Source organism: Cervus canadensis, chromosome 16 (assembly GCF_019320065.1).
Source record: "Cervus canadensis isolate Bull #8, Minnesota chromosome 16, ASM1932006v1, whole genome shotgun sequence".
Lineage (NCBI taxonomy): Eukaryota > Metazoa > Chordata > Mammalia > Artiodactyla > Cervidae > Cervus > Cervus canadensis.
Genome location: NC_057401.1, coordinates 50302149 through 50319081, shown reverse-complemented (window position 1 = coordinate 50319081; position 16933 = coordinate 50302149). Strand labels below are relative to the sequence as shown.

Below are 16933 nucleotides of genomic sequence, written 5' to 3'. Positions count from 1 at the left end.
CACACAAGCAGACACACAGCATACACACACATGCAAGTGAATGCATATATCACTGTTGACATCTGAATCTACTTTGTGGATTGTACAAATGTAAATTTCTTGATGTATTCTATTTATGCAAGCTGCTAAATTTGAGGGAGAAGTGTGAAGAATCTATGGGACCTCCCTGTACTTTTTTCAACTTTCTGTGAATCTAAAATTATTTCTAAATAAAGGTGTAAAGAAAATGTAGTGCATGTGCTGAAAGTTTGCTCAAGAACTCAAGCAAGTTCAAGAAACCTAGCAGACAATGGAATATTTAATCTGAGTTAAAGTAGTCAACACTGCCCTTCTACATAATACTAATTCCAAAGCAATGCATCAATGTAAGCTTTACATCTTTACATATTATTGAATGACTGATCTACATTGTAATCATAAGTAGGCTATGTTTAACAAATAAAAGCAAGCATAGCTACAAATAGGTAATCAAATATGACATTGGCCATAATTGTCAAATTATATTTTCTCAAGATGTCTCTCCCCTAGGCAAACAAACAAACAAAAAAAGACAACTAAGTCTGTTCTTAACATCTCCCCAAAATCTCTCCCTCAGAATGAATCTTCCTTAGTTTGTCCTTAGATCTGAGTCTTGTATTTAGAAAAAGAAAAGTTTTGAGGCATATGTATTATTTTCCCTTTCAAGGCTCCATAACAGAAACTCAAATAAGTATTTGACAGATTAGTTTATAGTCACGTCCACACTTTCTGACAAAATCTCTAACACAGAGGCATATATGTGTGATGTCTCAGTCCTACTTAAAGTCCTAAACAATACATAAGCTAGACCTGCACCTTCATAGCTTAATCACAGCTTACTCTTGTCTTGGAAATCATGTGTAAGTTTTGGAGTTAAATGATAATAATATTCCTCCCAAATTCCAAAACAGAATATAAGCAAGTGAGTCAAAGTATCTTTTTTCTTTAAGAATTTAGGTTGGAAATAAAATATTTAAAAATGGGCACACTATTCCTTTTTAAATGGGATTACTTTAACTTTACTGGAAAATAGAAAAAAAATTTTATTATGTTTTTGGCTAATCCAGAAAACATCAACTTTGCTTAATGGACAAAATAATGGGCAAAATATGGTCACATATTAATCAGTTTTAGGCTACTAACTGATGCCAGCTATGAAAGAAAAAAAAAAAACAGATTTACAATAATTTTGAAAAATAATATCAAGATAATTCTCTTTATTGATGTGTATAAACTACAATTGTGACCAGAACTGTTCTCCTTGCTAATGCTAATTATTATCTTAAATTTAAGTTATCAGCTATCCCATACAAAATAATATCAATAAATAATTGTTTTCAATCATAAAATTAAGAACTCTACAATTAGCTACTGAAAATGACAAATATTTCATATCTAACACATTCTTTTATACTGCATATAAATATTAACAAATGAAAAGTAAATATTACTTTTATCATAAAGCTCAAAATAATTATCAAAAGTTTTCCAGCCCACAGACAAATATATCTAAACCAACACTTCACTAAAATCGTATCACCATTCACTAAATAAAATGAGCAAGATACATTTTCTTTGCTTGGCCTAGGTTATTTATTGCTTTGCTTCAGTGACAGTGATTGGTTATTTTAAGAATGAATCAGTTTAACTCATGCTTCTGTGCACCCAGTATATTTGATTAGATCTGGGGTGGATAGGTTTCTATTTCAGCATCTGCTTCTTTCAATTGGCTCTGGCAGCCTTGAGTACAATTTTGAGAAGAAATGTGAGGCTCAATGGGAAAGATTTGAGATATCTTCCAAGAGTGTGAGACTCAGTGTGTGCCAAGTGTCATGGCACAACAGCTAAGTATTTTTCTCTTTGGGTGAGACATGTAAATGCTATAAATATAAATGAGGATGAGCGCGCGTGTATCCTTTCCATAGTAAACCTCATCTTACTTAAAAGTAGAAGTCATAAAATCTGCAGCAAGTGCCTCTTTTAAAAACTTGCTGCAGAAGCTCCAGTCTTTCAATTTTCTCTAGTATTTATAGATGGTTTCTCCTTAAAAACACATATTACTAATTAACAACACATTTGAAATTAAGCACCTTACTTTTAATATTATTCTCAAGAACTTAAAAAATGTTGGGAAGTCTAATATAAAGCTTGCTTTGTTTGCCTGGAACAACAGGTTTGAATTATGCTGTGCAGGTCCACTCATATGCAAATTCTTTTCAAAGGTAAACACTACAGTGCTGCAGGCATCACTGTTGGTTGAATCCTTGAAGCAGACAGTGGTTATGGAAGGTTCACTATAAAGTTGTACGGGAATTTTCCACTTCAAAGGGGTGAGCACGTCTAACTCCGACTTTGTCCAAGTTTCAACTGTAACGGTAATTGGGGATTTGATAACATCAAACTGAGTTTGTAATGTTACTATGTCTTACAGTGTATTGAACTCTGAATTAATACATGATTCTCTCCTAGAAGTGCTAAAATTACTGCATTGTAAGGACATTTTGATACTGCATAAGTGTTTATATCTGCATTTTAGGATACTCACTGTTTTTCAATTATGTAGTGGGGGTGGGGAGGGTGAGAGGCAAAGTTCCAGCTGTTTGTTATTTTCCTACTCTGCTTTCTCACCATTCCGAAGTATCCAGATGGTTATAAATATTTAGGAATCTGAGGCATTTCAAAGTCATGAAATCTGTTACATTCTAAATACAAAAGCAACTTACTAATTCTCAGCTTGCATATTTTAAAATCAAGAACCATAGAAGCAATATATATATATATATATATGTACCTATACTATATATATATACATATATACACACATACACACATACATATATGGTGGTTTAGTTACTAAGTTGTGTCCAACTCTTGTGACCCCATGAGCTGTAGCCTGCCAGGCTCCACTGTCCATGGGTTTTTCCAGGCAAGAATACTGGAGTGGGTTGCCATTTCCTTCACCAGGGGACCTTCCCAACCCATGGACTGAACCCCACATCTATATATATCTATAACTACCTACCTATAACAACAGAAGCAATATACATGACTTTACCTATATCAATATCTATCTGAAAAAACTTTTCTTATTGTCCTATATGAACATCTTGATGATTCAATTTCAAACTGTAACAGAGGCTGAAATGTGGCAATAATAACTATACCTCCCAGATTAGCTTTCCAAGACTTCTGTTTTACTGAACCCTTTTATGTATCCACCATCCTGCTAAGAATCTGAAGACAAATTACTTATAAGATGCAGAAACACACATCATGCCAATACATTACGTGGCTTTCTCCATAATACTCTCCATTCTAACCCTAAGCCTAACCCTCTTTGCAATCTCTTTGGTTTATTTCATAGACTAGGCAAATGTTAACATAAGTACTTCAAAACAAAAAGCATTTCACTGAAACCATTTGTGAGGTTGTATTTTACAGCTTGTAGTGAACTTCATTTATAAGCTGTCAGCACTTTTGCAATATATAAAACTGACCACCACATTGCAAAGTTAGCAATTTCATATTATACTCACAGCCCATTAATGGATTTAGCTACAAGGGAGAAATGTTGTGGGGTGGGGGCAGGGGGGCGTTGTTCTGACATAGAGAAATGAAGATCTGTCACAACAGTGAAATTTAATTATAAGGTTGTTCAATTGCTTGAAATTACAAGCTGCAAAACAGAAAATACATCTATAGACATTTCACCATCTAAATTGAGTCACAGATACTTATTTTTCCATTTTCACTTATCTGACAGGGAACTAATATTGGTGAACACATATTTACCTAGGTTACTAAAGAAAGCAATTTCTTAGGTAACATTTCTAAAGACTCATCCTCTATGAAAGTCTTTGATTTAAGCTTCTGTGCTCATAAGATCTATTGTTGGTTTCCACATCAGAAAGGTATACACAGTACTCACAGATTACTTTAAAAGAACATAAAATCTCAGCTGTTATTAATAATTCTAAGTTCCAACAATACTTATGACTAAACACATTCAAGAATGTCCTATAACTTATTCAGAGAGTATAGTTAAATTTAACAAAATACAGGAAGTATATTCACAAAATATTGTGTATACCAAGATCAGAGAATAAATGGGTTTAAAACTCAAGTAAGGAAAGACTAATTAATTAATTAACTAATTAATTGAAGTATTATTTGTAATCTTGCTATTACATTATTTTGCTTCAAAAAATGGATAGTAGCAATTCTGGAATTTCTCTGGTTTTTTAATTAAGCTTCTAAATTTTTATTATAGTTCATTAATAGGCCTTGTTAGTAGGCAGAGGATTTCAACTTAAAAAGGCAATATGATAACAGCTTAAAAACAATTACAGACAGCACCATGACTAATGAATACTGCACAGACTTTTCTCTGCCAGAAAAATGAATCCACTTTGCTGTTCATCCTTAGCCTTGACATAGTGATATATAGCTTGTTTCCTGAAGTAGATTTAATGGTGTAGATTATTTTGCAGGCTTGAAAATAGCATGGAAAATCAGTATGTTGCTTCATGTCACACTGATGTGGCTTTATGTCTTGCCACCAAAAGAGAATTGGAGCATTACAGTCTAGTCAAAATATGGAAATACTTGACTCCTTTGATTTTTGTCTCTATGGTAGGTGTAGCTGGGGAGTGAGGGTGGGTGGGGAGTTAACTGGAAAACAATCAGTATAATCATTGGCGTTCTAATTATTCTTAGGAAAAGGGAAATCTTTTAAACAAAACAAGTTGAAGAGTGTTTTAAAAGTAAAAAAAATATTGAAATCATAGCTATCACTTTAAAGTCTCTTTTTTTAAGGGAGGATAATCAATTAATTCATAGAATTTAACTCTACCACATCTTCACATTCATTTCAGGCTCTACTACATTATATGCATTTAGTAAGCAGACTAAATATACCACCTAAAACCAGCATTTGAATCATTTGTGATTCTGAATTGATGTATAAATATAAATGATATATATTGCCTTTCAAACAACTATTAATTATTATTTACTACACTGATATTTCCTAATATAATAAATTTTAGAAAAATAAGAGGCAAAAAGGCTGGAAACAGAATAAACTGATTTTTTGTTTAGTTTCATGGGTATATGCATTAGTGGTATGAAGAGAGCAGCAATTAAGATTAAAGTCTAAAAATGTGTATCTGATATGAAAACTGAGAGAAAAACAAGCTATTTTGGTCTATAACTGGGAGATTAAAGTTTATAACAGGGTACAATAGAATTATGTTACATTGGGCTGTCATATTTAGCAGACAGCCCAGCATGACCATAGCTAAAATTCTAGAGGTTTATACTGAATACATCCTTAATTCAAAAACATGTTGGAACAACACAAAATAAGTTTGATGAATGAAACAGGGCACTCAAAGCTGGTGCACTGGGATGACCCTGAGGGATGGGAGTGCGAGGGAGGTGGGAGGGGGATTCAGGATGGGGACACATGTACATCCATGGCTGATTCATGTCAATGTATGGCAAAAACCACCACAATATTGTAAAGTAATTAGCCTCCAATTAAAATAAATAAGTTAATTAAAAAATAAGAAAAAATATAGCAGAAAGAAGACACAAAGGTGATCAATCTGAATAGATTTCTAGAAATCATATAGAGTATATTCTAAATACACATTTTTTTTCAAATTTTTTTAATCTTTTAAAATACACAAACATTTGAAAATTGTATCAGCCAAAACAAGAAGAATCTATTAGGAAAAGTAGTAATCTCGGTAAAAGGAACTTTGAAAATTAAAGGAATTACTGTAACATGCAGACAAGTGAAGTTTAGAGGGATAGTGAGCAAAATGGCTCATTATGTCACGATAGTGTCAAGATGGCAAGAAATGGGGGTATCAAAACTGAATGGAACATCATGGAAAGAAGTAACAAAAGATCAAAATGCAAATCAAAATGCCTATCTCAATAATTGTAATGATTTTAACAATTTCATTGTCTGGTGAAACTCGTGAGATAGTTTAAATTTTACCCACCTCTGTACTAAGAATTAATTTTAATCTGTGCTTGTGTTGATTTTATACTGATTTCAAAAATTCTAAGAGGATGGGTAAAAAGATAAGTCTTGCTCTTAAATTTAAATATGATAGCATGGCCAGGTGAGCCTGATCACAAGAGAAGTAGCAACACATATTTTATTATGTATAATGAAATTTACCAGTTACTAAAGAACTTAACAGAAATATAGATGGTAGGAACAAAGTAAAAAAATTAGAGTAGAATAAGAGAAAATTTAAGAATGAACAGAAAAAACAAGTCACAAATGTCTAAAAATCCCTGAGGAGTAGCTGTATTGCACAGTAGTGCACACAAGGGTCATGGATCTAGTCATCTACTAAATAAAGTTGCTGACCAGGATCAGTTCACTTTAGTTACTCAGTCATGTCTGACTTTCTGTGACCCCGAGGACTGTAGCACACCAGGCCTCCTTGTCCATCATCCACTCCCAGAGTGTACTCAAACTCATGTCCATTGAGTCGGTGATGCCATCCAACCATCTCATCCTCTGTCATCCCCTTCTCCTTTTGCCTTCAGCCTTTCCCAGCATCAGGGTCTTTTCCAGTGAGTCAGCTCTTCACACCAGGTGGCCAAAGTGTTGGAGTTTCAGCTTCAGAATCAGTCCTCTCAATGAATATTCAGGACTGATTTCCTTTAGGATTGACTGGTTTGATCTCCTTGCTGCCCAAGGGACTCTCAAGAGTCTTCTCCAATACCACAAGGCGCTGAACTTTTTTTATGGTCCAACTCTCACATCCATACATGACTACTGGAAAAATCATAGCTATGACTGTACAGACCTTTGTCAGTAAAGCGATGTCTCTGGTTTTCAATATGCTGTCTAGGTTTCTCACAGCTTTTCTTCCAAGGAGCAAGCGTCTTTTAATTTCATGGTTGCAGTCATCATCTGCAGCGATTTTGGAGCCCAAGAAAATAAAGTCTATCACTGTTTCCATTGTTTCCCCATCTATTTGCCATGAAGTGATGGGACTGGAGGTCATAACCTTAGTTTTTGAATGCAGGGTTTTAAGCCATCTTGATCACTCTCCTCTTTCACTTTCATCAAGAGGCTCTTCAGATCCTCTTTGCTTTCTGCCATAAGGTGGGTCTCATTTGCGTATCTGAGGTTATTGATATTTCTTCTGGCAATCTTGATCCAGCTTGTGCTTCATCCAGTCTGGCATTTGGCATGATATACTCTGAATATAACTTAAATAAAAAAGGTGACAATATACAGCCTTGATGTACTTCTTTCCCAATTTGGAACCAGTCCATTGTTCCATGTCCAGTTCTAACTGTTGCTTCTAAGCTTCCATACAGATATCTCAGGAGGCAGGTAAGGTAGTCTCATATTCCCATCTTTTTAAGAATTTCCCACAGTTTGTTGTGGTCCACACAGTAAAAGGCTTTAGAGTAGTCAATGAAGCAGATGTAGATGTTTTGCTGGAACTCTCTTGCTTTCTTGATAATCCAACAGAGCTTGCAATTTGATCTCTGGTTCCTCTGCCTTTTCCAAATACAGTTTGAACATCTGGAAGTTCTCGGTTCACGTACTGTTGAAGCCTGGCTTAGAGAATTTTGAGCATTATTTTTCCAGTGTGTGATATGAGTGCAACTGTGAGGTACTATGAACATTCTTTGGCATTGCCTTTCTTTGGTATTGGAATGAAAACATCTTTTCCAGTCCTATGGCCACTGCTGAGTTTTCCAAATTTGCTGGCATAACATTCTCCAAACAACAATATGCCAGTGGTAAAGATATATATTTTTCTGAAACATTTCACTACAAAAACATACAAAGCTTCAGATACCAAAGTATGGATATTCTCATTAAATTTTCTCAAAATATCAAATTCTGAACACATTAAGGGACATTTTTACAATTAAAAACTGCGTATTCAAGCCTCATGCTATACTAGTTGAAAAATGGTTATATAACATCTTGTTTTACATTACTGAGGTATCAGTTCAGTTTAGTTCAGTTCAGTCACTCGGTCGTGTCCGACTCTTTGCGACCCCATGAATCGCAGCATGCCAGGCCTCCCTGTCCATCACCAACTCCCGGAGTTTACTCAAACTCATGTCCATCGAGTTGGAGATGCCATTGAGCCATCTCATCCTCTGTCGTCTCCTTCTCCTCCTGCCCCCAATCCCTCCCAGCATCAGGGTCTTTTCCAATGAGTCAACTCTTCGCATGAGGTGGCCAAAGTACTGGAGTTTCAGCTTCAGCATCAGTCCTTCCAATGAACACCCAGGACTGATCTCCTTTAGAATGGACTGGTTGGATCTCCTTGCAGTCCAAGGGACTCTGAAGAGTCTTCTCCAACACCACAGTTCAAAAGCATCAATTTTTCGGCACTCAGCTTTCTTCACAGTCCAACTCTCACATCCATACATGACCACTGGAAAAACCATAGCCTTGACCAGATGGACATTTGTTGGCCAAGTAATGTCTCTGCTTTTTAATATGCTATCTAGGTTGGTCATAACTTTCCTTCCAAGGAGTAAGCATCTTTTAATTTCATGGCTGCAATCACCATCTGCAGTGATCTTGGAACTCAAAAATATAAAGTCTGACACTGTTTCCACTGTCTCCCCATCTATTTCCCATGAAGTGATGGGACCAGATGCCATGATCTTAGTTTTCTGAATGTTGAGCTTTGAGCCAACTTTTTCACTCTCCTCTTTCACTTTCATCAAGAGGCTTTTTAGTTCCTCTTCACTTTCTGCCATAAGGTATACTTGTAAGGAAAAATAAGTTTTATAAACTAGGTTTTATTTAAATTGAGAGAAAAGTATCAAAAGATATTCTTGGAAATATAGATTTCTCTCTTCAGCTGAAAGCTAATCGTATGTGAGATTTAGATACCAAACTGAAATGAACCTTAGCTAACTCTTTCCATACTTACTCATACTCAGAAGGTAAAGAATCTGCCTGCAGTGAAAGAGAGGTGGGTTCACTTCCTGGGTGGGGAAGATCCCCTGGAGAAGGGAATGGCAACCCACTCCAGTATTCTTGCCTCGGAAGTCCATAGACAGAGGATTCTGGCAGGATTATAGTCTGCCGGACTGTGAGCCTCCCTATAAATTTCTGCACAGGATCTCCAGTAAAAGTGTCCTGCAATGTTTAGTGACGGTTTATATTCAGTATTGGTTGGATTTCAAGTTATGGATACTAAGAAATTATTTGGTATTAAATTATTCTTCCTTTGAATTCCTTATCATATAGTTAACAATGTGTTTAAGAATTATTTTATAGTAGGAATAAGTAATAATTACTGTGCAATTATTTATTGTTTAGTATAAAATATGGCATATTTTATACTTCCTTTTAGTAGAATATTTATGACTATAAGGAAGAAATATATATTTATATATATATATATATATATAAAATTTCTCTTTTCCTTCTGTGTAACCAATATATTAAATAACTTTCAACAGTAGCTTCAGCATAACAGAAAGACCAGATGCAGATATCATTGAGTTAATCAAACAAAAGCAAATTATTCAGTGGTACAAAAGGAAGTCATGGCAGTCAGGATGCCTAGCAGAATGGTTAGCGATATTTCTCAGGACACTATTGCAAATGACCTACCCAAGTGATGCCACATTCGTACTGTTTTAGAAATTTAAACCATCTTCATAAAATGCAACAACAAAACATAGTATCATATAGAACATCACCCATAAGTTTATGTCTTATTTGTTAGTCTCCCCAAACCTACACAAGCTGACTCAAGCAAACTCCATTAAGAGTTGAGAGTAAGAGTGCCTTTTTTTTTTCTTTTTCTTTTTATTGGAGCATAATTGTGTTACAATTTTGTGATGGTTTCTGCTGTACACAACGTGAGTCAGCTCTGCATATACATTCATCCCCTCCCTCTAGAGCCTCCCTCCATTCCCCACATCCCACCACTGTAGGTCATCAGAGCACCAAGCTCGACTCCCTGTAGTGTATAACAGCTTCCCACTACCCACTTATAATATTTTACACACGGTGGTGTCTACACGCCAACCCCACTCTCTTCATTTGTCCCACGCTCCCCATCTCTGCTGTGTTCACATGTCCATTCTCTACATCTGTGTCTCTATTCCTGCCCTGGAAATAAGTTTATGTGTACCATTTTTTCTAGATTCCATATACATGTTAACAGGGATTCCTAGGATCATCCTAACAGGCTCTCAATATGTTATATGGACTATTTTAATTTCTTCTGCATTTCCGTCATTTTTAAAATATATTTATTCAGCTAGTAACAAGTTCCTGGCATGTGTCAGGCATTAAGGACACAAGGGTAGGATTTAAGACCTAATCCCTAGCCTCAGGGAACTTTCAGTCTCTCTTTGAAACTACTTGATGAAAGTCAGTAGAGCCCTTGTATTTCATTTCCAGGGCAATAGAGACCAATGCTGACAAGATAGTGGGCATTTTTTCCATATATCTTTCATATTTGGAAATGAACCATTTTTGTCATTAAACATCATAGAGCTTCCTAACTTTAACAAATATGATAAATATTGACATAGATTAGAGAATATTGTGCAGCTTTATCCTTAGATTGTTATGGGTGTTAATCCTTCTTAGAGGTTTTCACACTTCAACTCTTCTTGTTTTGAGTTGTCATACATAATTCATTTAAGGATTTCAAGAGCAGAAAACTGTGAACTAAGAATACCTTAGTAAAATTTCAAGGAATAAAGGTGGATAAAAATCTGATTTATTTGTAAAGTAAATTATATATATATATATATATACATATATATAGTTAACTGTACTACCCCTTTTAAATTAGGTCTATTTCTGCCCATATTCTGGGGAAAAATAAAATCTGTTCCTCAGTTTGGAAAAATGTTGAAAAGTCTCTCTCTTTTGTTTCTCATGCTACAGAAATCATGTATATTTAACTCTTTTCATAAGGAGATATCAGCACTAAAGAATCTGAATTTAATTTGATGAAGATGGAAAAGAGAGCCATTGAAAATTATTTTTTACTTTCCTAGTGATTCAGACCTCTGGGAATACACATTTGTGAAACACACAAATATATGAAATACACACATGAAACAAATACAAAATATGTGAACCATGGAATACCTATGTGAAACAGGTGCATACAAAAATATTTTAATTAATTTTTCTGAAACTGGACACTTGATGTGAAGAGCTGACTCATTAAAAAGACCTGATACTGGGAAAGACTGAAGGCCAAAGGAGAGGGGGTGGCAGAGGATGAGATGGTTAGCTGGCATCACTGACTCAGCTAACATGAGTTTGAGCAAACTCCAGGAGATAGTGAAGGACAGGGGAGCCTGGTGTGCTACAGCCCATGGGGTCATAGAGAGTCAAACACGACTTAGTGACTGAACAACAACACTTTATCTGTTACAAACATTTTCTTTATATGTGTTTATTTATACACGTGTGTGTGTGTGTGTGTGTGTGTGTGTGTGTGTGTGTGTGTATATATATATATATATGTATATATATACATACATATAGCATGGCTTATTTAAAATCTTGACATAACTTTGCATATCCTTTTAAAAGTTTTAAATTAAGATGTGCATTGTAGCCAGCAAGAATTAAGTGTTCCTATTTAGATATAAAGGGATGTTTTAGTTATCTATTTTGTATTTGGATATCAAAGATTGGCTATACACAAAAATAAATTGTTAACAAAACATCAATAATCCAATATTTGATTTTTAGATAAAATTATACCTGTAATGCATTTAGGAGGTGACATCAGTATTACCTTGTACATCTGAAAATGACTGTATTTTTTTTTCCTCCCTTCTTCCATCATCTGTTATATAGTGAAGTGAAAGTCGCTCAGTCGTGGGACTCTTTGTGACCCCTTGGACTATACAGTCTATGGAATTCTCCAGGGGATCTTCCCAACCCAGGGATCGAACCCAGGTCTCCTGCATTGCAGGCTGATTCTTTACCAGCCTAGCCACAAGGGAAGCCCACTACTGTATAGAAGACTACTTATTTCCAGAGTTAAATGATATGATTTATCTGAGAAAATATAATCTTTGCTTTTATTAAGGAAATATTTTTCTATTATAATGTGATCTGTGGCTAACTGAAACTGGAAAAATATTTATCAATGACTATGAGGCTTAAACATCTCCCTGACGAATTCATTTTAAGATAAAGGATAGCAGACATATTTTTGGTGGTGGTTTAGTTCCTAAATCACGTCTGACTCTTGTGACCCTTTGCACTATAGACTGCCAGGCTTCTCTGTCCATGGAATTTCTAAGGCAAGAATATTGGAGTGGGTTACCATTTCCTTCTCCAGGGAATCTTCTGGACCCATGGATTAAACCCTCAATTCCTGCATTATACGTGGATTTTTTTTACCACTGAGGTAGCAAGGAAGCCATAGTAGATATATAGGTCTTCATAAAAATCTTTTAGAAGTAAGTCTTGTTCTGCTTTTCCTGGGCTCACAACTAAACTACTTTTGTCAGCCTTTGCATTTAGAAATGGCCATATGATAATTTGCCAGCGCACTGAATTTTCTGTTTGGGAATATTTAATCCTATTTCTTTTCTGTTGACTGGATAGTGACATCCAAGATGAATGAAGTCTTATGTTGACTGTGACTTCAGGTAACCTGAATCTCTAAATGACCAGACTAGAATAGATATTTCACCTAGTGACCTGGAATTATGTTGAGCTATTGAATAAAGACCCTAAGTATTTACCCCTATGACTCATGACCTATCATGGGTAAGCTTCAAAGCTGGACTTTACGCTATCTGAGGTGAGGGTTTAGGTCTCTTCAGTCTTACTCACATGCTCTTACTGCCAGACACATACCAGAAACTTGACTGGCACCAAGGAATACTGACTGAATGAATAAAAAAGAACTGTGGAGGGAGGTTCATAACACTGTACAGGTGGTGGTGACCAAAACCATCCCAAAGGGGGAAAAAAAAATGCAACAAGGCACAATGGTCATCTGACGAGGCCTTACAAGTAGTTAAGAAAAGAGGAGAAGTGAAAGGCAAAGAAGAAAAGGAAAGATATACCCAACTGAATGCAGAGTTCCAAAGAATAGCAAGGAGAGATAAAAAAAAAAAAGCCTTCTTAAATGACCAATGCAAAGAAATAGAGGAAAACAGTAGTATTGGAAAGACTCTAGAACTCTTCTAGAAAATTTAGAGATGTCAAGGGAACATTTCATGCAAGGATGAGCACAATAAAGGACAGAAACAGTGAGGACCTAACAGAAGCAGAAGAGGTTAAGAAGAGATGGTAATAATATACTGAAGAACGATATAAAAAAGATTTTAATGACTCAGATAACAATGATGGTGTGGTCACTCAAGTAGAGCCAGATATCCTGGATTGTGAAGTCAGGTGGGCCCTGGGAAGAATTATTACGAACAAAGCTACAAAGGAATTCAGACTGAGCTATTTCAAATCCAAAAAGATGATGCTGTGAAAATGCTGCATTCAAAATGCTAGCAAATTTGGAAAACTCAACAGCGGCCACAGGACTGGAAAATGTCACCTTTCATTCCAGTTTCAAAGAAGGGTAATGCCAAAGAGTACTCAAACTACTAGACAATTGAGCTCATCCCACATACTAGCAAGGTAATGCTCAAAATCTTTCAAGCCAGGGTTCAACAGTACATGAACCAAGAACTTACAGATGTTGAAGCTGGATTTAGAAAAGGCAGAGGAACTAGAGATCAAATTGCCACCCTCTACTGAATCATATGTTAAGCAGGAGAATTCCAGGAATACATCTACTTCCTGCTTCATTGACTACACTAAAGTCTTTGTGTGGATCACAACAAACTGTGGAAAATTCTTAAAATGACAGGAATTCCAGACCACATTATCTGCCTCTTGAGAAGTCTGTTTGCAAGTTTGGAAGCTACAGTTAGAACTGGACATGGAAAAATGGACTAGTTCAAAATGAGAAAGGAGTACGTCAAGACTGTTTATTGTCATATTGCTTATTTAACATCTATGCAGAGTACATCATGCAAAATGCCAGACTGAATAAATCACAAGCTGGAATCAAGATTTCCAGGAGAAATATCAACCCCAGATATGAAGAGGACAGAAGGGATGAAAAACTAAAGAGCTTATAGGTGAAGGTGAAAGAGGAGAGAGAAAAAACTGGCTTAAAACCCAGCTTTCAGAAAACTAAGATTATGGCATCCAGTTTCATCACTTAATGGCATAGATGGGGGGAAAATGGAAACAGATGGAGACTTTATTTTCTTGGACTCCAAAATCACTGCTGATGGTGACTGCAGCCAAGAAATTAAAAGGCAATTGCTCCTTGGAAGAAAGTTGTAGCAAATCTAGCCAGCATATTAAAAAGTAGAGACATCACTTTGCCGTCAAAGGTCCATCTAGTCAAAGCTGTGGTTTTTCCAGTAGTCATGTATGAATGTGAGAATGGATCATAAAGAAGGCTGAGCACCAAAGAATCGATGCTTTCGAACTGTGGTGCTGGGGAAATTCGTGAGAGTCCCTTGGACAGCAAGGAGATAAAACCAGTCAATCCTAAAGGAAATAAGTCCTGAATATTCATTGGAAGGACTGATACTGAAGCTGAAACTCCAACACTTTGGCCACCTGATGTGAAGAGCCAAATCACTGGAAAAAACCCTAATGCTGGGAAAGGTTGATGGCAGAAGGAGAAGGGGGCAACAGAGAATGAGATGGTTGGATGGAGTCATTGATTGAATGCATATGAGTTTGAGCAAACTCCAGAAGATAGTGAAGAACAGGGAAGCCTGGAGTGTTACAGTCCATGGGGTCACAATGAGTCAGACACGATTGAGTGACTGAACAACAACAACTTATACTCTATTTAAAATTTGCAAATATTAATTTTCCCATTTATTTTTCTGTTTGTAATCTAAGAAACCTACTTTTGAATGTGATGAAACATTTTATCTAACATTTATTTAAACAATGTGAAATAACATTTGGATTATTTTAATTGTTTAGTTATTGTCATTACATGTGCCTTAAACATATTTTCCATATTTAGGGCAGTTTCTTGGAGATGGATTTCTAGAAGCGGAGAGGATGAACAAAGGATATATGCATTGAATCGCTTTTATCACATATTGTGAAACTGCCTTCTAAATGGTTAAAGCCAACAGAGAGTGCCGTCATAAGAGGGTGGCCACTTCAACACGTGGGTCTTCCCTGGTGCAGATGGTAAGAACCTGCCTGCCATGCAGGAGACCCAGGCTCGATTCTTGGGCTGGGAAGATCCCCTTAAAAAGGGAATGGCCATCCACTCAAGTATTCTTGCCTGGAGAATTCCATGGACAGAGGAGCCTGGAGAGCTACCGTCAGTGGGATCACAAAGAGTCAAACATAACTGAGCAACTAACACACAAACTTCAACACAATGCAACTAGATCTGGATTTTGTTTCAAAGTTAAACTTGGAGAAAATGATATCTCATCTTGGCATAATTTTATACCATCAATTATATGTAAGAATAGAATTCATAGTGGTTACATTCTTTGCAATTATATTCTCTGTTTTACCTGTTTCCTACTGTCTTTTTGATTCATTTAATGTTTCTATACATTATTTATATAATAAAGTCATTTTAAAATAATGATTATAGATTATGATGTTTTCCATTTTTTTAATGATAGCATAATAAAATTGTTGGCCCTTCATTAAGACTGTAGCAAATATTTTATTAGTATCATTTATTTTTTTAATTCCTTTGAGAGTTGTTTATAGTTTAGCAAACATAACCAATTTTTTCACTCAGCAATATTTCTCTCTAAAAATTTTAGTTTATATTAATTTTCCCTCCCATAGGCATTATAAATATTCCATTAAAATCCCATTTAGTTTTCTATGATCTACCCTTTTGTAATTAATTCCCAGTATATTATTATTTTGTTTGAAGAGGTAAGATTTTGATTTCTCCAATACTGTCATAATTCTAGAATATTCTCTTTAACTTTGAATGTGAGGTCTGCTTTATTGTATGCTAAATGTTATATGTAAGATTATTTATTTAAATTATTTACTTATGAAATATTCTCTTACCTTTGCCTCTTGTGTCTTACACATAAGCATCAGATTCTAGTTTTTAAAGACGGAAATATATTTTCAAGTCACATTTGCTATTTATAAACATCTAATAAATTAATTTGAAAAGAGCATATCATATAAACCCACTTGATAATATGTACTTAATGGATAAATTAATTAAATATAATTAGTAAATGGTAAATCCAGAAAATGGTAAATGTGTAAGTTACAAAAAGCAAAAAAATGTCATACAATTCATTTTTTAAGGTTATTTGACAAATTTATTCTGGTGGTATCAAACTCTATGTCAAATCTTACTACTGTATATTTTCCAGGAACATCTTAAGGAGATTCCATGTAATGTTTAAGTCTCAGAGAAACACTATTTAATGTGTCCATTATACATGACCCATTCAAAATGAAATGACTGTTCACTAATTTTACCAAGGAAAGATATTCTTGAGCTTTTTGTCCTCTCTCTTTTATGACTCACTATAATCACAAAGGAACACATTGTATTTCCTTGGATACGAGATTTTTACCATTTATTTTTTAAGCTTAAATTTGACCCAGATTACTGCTATTAAGAGAGATGAAAAGAGAAAAAGAACAGAAACAGCAAAAACAAGCCTTAAAAAGCACAGTTCATGTGGACAGGTCAATCCCTACATTCTTGTTCATTCATTTAGATCACATAATTCTTCACATAAAACCATGAGTTTATGTTCATTTATGAAATTTTTAACAAATCAGTTTGTTTCTTGCACTTCTACAACATATTTTCATATGCTATTCTATGCATTTAAAAAATAGAATAAAAATCATTAA

At 35.2% G+C, this 16933-nt stretch overlaps 1 protein-coding gene across 4 annotated transcripts in view; it reads right to left on the bottom strand.

The window, feature by feature from the left end:
* CDH18 (cadherin 18) overlaps nucleotides 1–16933 on the bottom strand; it is a 1183249-nt gene that overhangs the window by 502386 nt on the left and 663930 nt on the right. The window lies entirely within an intron of this gene.